The 4,043-nt window shown below is 43.8% G+C and overlaps 1 long non-coding RNA gene across 1 annotated transcript; it reads left to right on the top strand.

Annotated features, from left to right (window-relative positions):
* Window positions 1-207: 207 nt before the first annotated feature.
* On the top strand, window positions 208-637 carry LOC125756291 (uncharacterized). Its single transcript, XR_007414331.1, has 3 exons — window positions 208-328; window positions 404-451; window positions 543-637. It is a non-coding gene; the product is annotated as an uncharacterized LOC125756291 (long non-coding RNA).
* Window positions 638-4,043: the final 3,406 nt, after the last annotated feature.

Here is a 4,043-nt window from a genome sequence, read left to right as displayed (position 1 = left end):
GACATATTAACTTTAGAAGAATTGAATGAAATATTGTTATTTTATTGTTTTCTTTCTTAGGTTTAATACGCAATTGTTCTTTAATTGCGCTTACTGCGAGCCAACACCTGCCCAAATAGTGGACGATTTGCTGCGAGCACTGCGCAGACATCGCCATCGCCATCATGGCGCCCGGCGTGTTTGGAGTTCGGATAGATCAGTCTCTTCGTTGGCCTCGTTTTTAGGTGTTTGATCCGTGACGTTTCGTCGAAAAATCACAAGCGCGCATGCCGTAGGTGTTTGCCTGGTTGCAAGATCTTGCCGATTTCAACGTTTTTCCACCTCTTCGGTAAGTACTTGACATGCCTAGATTACTGCAATCAGCACGTTCTTAGCACTTTTTCTTTGGCTCCCCACCGCACAGGTTGGCGTACGCTGAACTGGACCCTCGCAGCAAGAATGGCACGTGGGAGTAAGTTTTATTTGTGACGCGATTTGGTTTATCTTCCGCAGAAACTGTTAAGCTCACAATGCTGATATGTTGTTGTCGGCCACGTGTGTAGATTGACACCGCGATCGTGGAACACATGGCTGATCTGCCTCGAATAACTGCAAGCCGGCGCGTGCGTAGTGCAGTGGAGAACGATCAGAAGTCCTGGACAACAAAGAAAAAAACTTCAAAGGTTTGTTGTACATGTTTTCCACGGCAACTGACATAAACGTAAAAAAAATTGGAATGGTCAAATGCATGTGTCAAGTTTAACCATTTGTAGTGGGCTGTGGACATGAATTAAGCATTGCTGCACACAAGACTGGCTTGCCCTCAGTTTATGCCCAGTACCAAATTTTTTGCTCTCATTATGACACCATTTGTAAGAAAAGCCAGAACTTATGTTCAAAACAGCGCATATTCTTGTTATTCTTTTATTCAGTTGCACGTGTGAGTCCTGCTGCTGGCCATCAGTTAGCCGGTTATCAGAAGAAAAGGGCACAGCCCAGTTTTGTACTGGTATATACCGTATCGTTTGTGATTATGATCATGGTTTTTGTCTTACTGAAACAACAAACTGAAAAATGTATGTTGGTGTTTCTGCTACATCTCTATGAAGCAGCAGAACCTGTTGCTCAGTCACTTGGTGCATATTAGCAACTGGCACCTTGTCTGGCTTCCCGATACCTCCGCCTTTTTTCAGTGCATGTTGTTTTCATCCTTTACCAGCAGTCAAGTAGTTTCACACAACCGAAATGACCAACTAGCCCACTCTGTTTGTCAAGTAGGTTTACTTCCAAACAAATGTAGCACATTTGTGATATGTGCTGTTGCTCATTCATATTCTTTTTGCATGCTAGCTGTGTACATATTATATGATCTTTTTCTTTTCTTTCAGCTGCTTCTAGTAGTGGTGCCCCTGGTGTGCACCTTTACCCCAAATGTCTGCACCTTTGCCTATCGGTAATGACATAGAATGTGCTCAGCTTCCTGGACATAGGCATGCAGGTTACGAGACGGAAAACGTGCAGCTTAGACTTCATGCTTGTAAATGCGAAAGTCGTAACCGACATAATTAGAGTAAGCTAAAAGTAGAAATTTCTGCTTATGAGCAAGTAATTATGAAGCAGGTTTTACTCCTCTTAAACTAGCAGACATGCAACAACACAGTTGTGCTATGTTTGTTTTGTGCGCCACTTTCATGCATATTTGTGCTTGCAGTGGATATGCATATACATGAAGGATTTGTTTTTTTTTCCTCAGCTGCCTCTGCGAACCCCGCTGCTGGACAACAGCTGGGGGTTCTGTGTTTAAACGCGTGCACCTTGGACGTCATGCTCGTAAATACCAATTCCTTTGTCATTCCTGGCATGAATTTCGTTGGTAAAGCAATAAGTAAAATTGTGCATTGTTGTTTACAAGCACTTCAGTATAAACCAGGCTTAAAGGAGAAGGGACCGACAACTGGCCAGAACTTGTGATTAGATCCTGTCAGAAATGAAAAGACCGCGCTATATACTGACATATTCCAGCATCCTTTTCGCGCTGTGAGTAGGATTTATATCTCTAAATTGTGTTTAAAAGTAACAAAAAAAGGCATGTTGTGCAGCCTATCGCAAGAGCCTTGAAGCTAGATTGCGGAGTTGATCACTTTGCTGTACAAAGTCACGTAGTCTGATACCATCATGTGTGCCATTATTGGTCCTAAAAATATTAGTATGTATATTACTATCCATCCCCGCTCTATTCTGTGCTGCTTATGAGGTAAAAGGAGTTGCATGGTGACAAGTAACGGCGCTGCCTTCGCGGTAGCCAGTGGACCATGTCGAGCCACAGCGCATGCGCGCGAGTACACATACGCAGTAAACCGCCGCGCTCGAACACGAACCGCTGTCACGCTCACTGTTTGCATCATGTCTTGTCACGTGTGTATACGACTTCATATCCGTCGCAGATAGAAAAATTCGAATTACAAATGTTTGACGGCATTTCCACATCACCATTCCTTGATTATACACTCTGACTGGTAAGCTTTCTGTCGCGTTAAAGAAAATAGGTACCATAAAAGTTGGTTGTCGGTCCCTTTAACCTCTTAACACACACACAGGACAAAATAGGCATGCTATATTTCCGTTGTGCACCATCTTTGTGCGTTTGTGTGTGCAGTATGGACATGTACATTAAGGCTTTGTTTTTGTTCTCAGCTGCCTCTGCGAGCCCTGCTGTTGGACGCCAGCTGGAATGCTCTGCGTTTGAAAGCGTGCACCACAGATGTCATGCTCATAAATACAGAGTTCTCATGATTCTAGTGTTGACAAAGCAATAAGTAAAAGCAGGCACTTGTGCATCTGGAATGAGGTTTAACCCTGTCTCAGGAGACATAAGACAATATAGTCATGCTATGTTCCTGTTGTTCACCATTTTCATGCATGTTGTGTGCAGTACGTATACATACATGCAGGCTTTGTTTTTGTTGTCCTCAGCTGCCTCTGCAAGCCCTTTTGCTGGACGCCATGGAAGGCCCTCCATTCGAAAGTGTGCACCTTAGACTACACGCTCATCAATACCAAGTTCTCTGTCCTTCTCGGCATGATTGTAGTGCCATATAATAGTGAGGCAATAAATCATTTTTGCTGGTCACTTGATGTTCCATGCATGTTGCTTGGTTTCTGAACACATGACTTGGTTTTAAGTTATCTAGATATCTATGTGAAAAAAAAAAGTGGGTTGGTTGGACGAGGAATATGCTTTCCTGGAGAGGCAACTGGCTCTCTCAGGTAGGCGGTGGTCGAGCGCGATGAAGCAAGTTAACATGTTATGGGAGCAGATGTCCCACCCTTTTGAAATAATCCTGCAGTAAAAAGTGGCCACATGTCCCAATAACATCCCACACGCATGCAGTTTTGGGACATCCCAAAAAGGTCTTTTTTGTATCACTTGGGATGTTTTTCCACCTTGTGTGGGACGTCTTTTGGATGTCCCGAACTCCCAAAAGTGATGTCATTTGGATGTCCCTAGGATGCCTTTGCGTTGTCTGGGATGAAGCCTGTATAGGATTTTTGCAGAACAGTTTCAAGCACCGGCATGGCTCTGAGCTAGAATACTGGGCTCCCATGCAGAGGGCCCAGGTTCGAACCCCGTTCCATCCTGCATATCTTTCCTTATTTAATTTTTTTCTTATTTCGCAGGATAGCGGTTACGGACACCGTCGTTGGCAGACAACTACGGCACCAAAAACGACCACTGACATGATCTCATAACAGCTTTCGCTGTAAAAATTACGCGTTGCAGCAAACGTCCGTGTAGCCGACAGATGTACAAAAATAAATGCACGAAGCAGTGTCAAGTAGAAACACCGAGGGAGAAAAGTCACTTTTGATCCAGTCAGTATCATTGACAACAAATGGCACAACTTTTTTGAGTCTGCATGTTTAGACATTTTCGAAGGGACAACGTTTGGGCGTGTCGGTTGTTCATCGTTTTCATAAACCATAGCACAATAAAGAACACGGGACAAGAAAGAGACCATGTCAAGCGTTTAGACATTCTGTCTTTCATGTGCAGTCTCTTATCA

The sequence above is a fragment of the Rhipicephalus sanguineus genome, chromosome 11 (assembly GCF_013339695.2).
Source record: "Rhipicephalus sanguineus isolate Rsan-2018 chromosome 11, BIME_Rsan_1.4, whole genome shotgun sequence".
NCBI classification, from domain to species: domain Eukaryota; kingdom Metazoa; phylum Arthropoda; class Arachnida; order Ixodida; family Ixodidae; genus Rhipicephalus; species Rhipicephalus sanguineus.
Note: the sequence above shows the minus strand (reverse complement) of the source record. Positions and strands in the feature narration are given on the sequence as shown.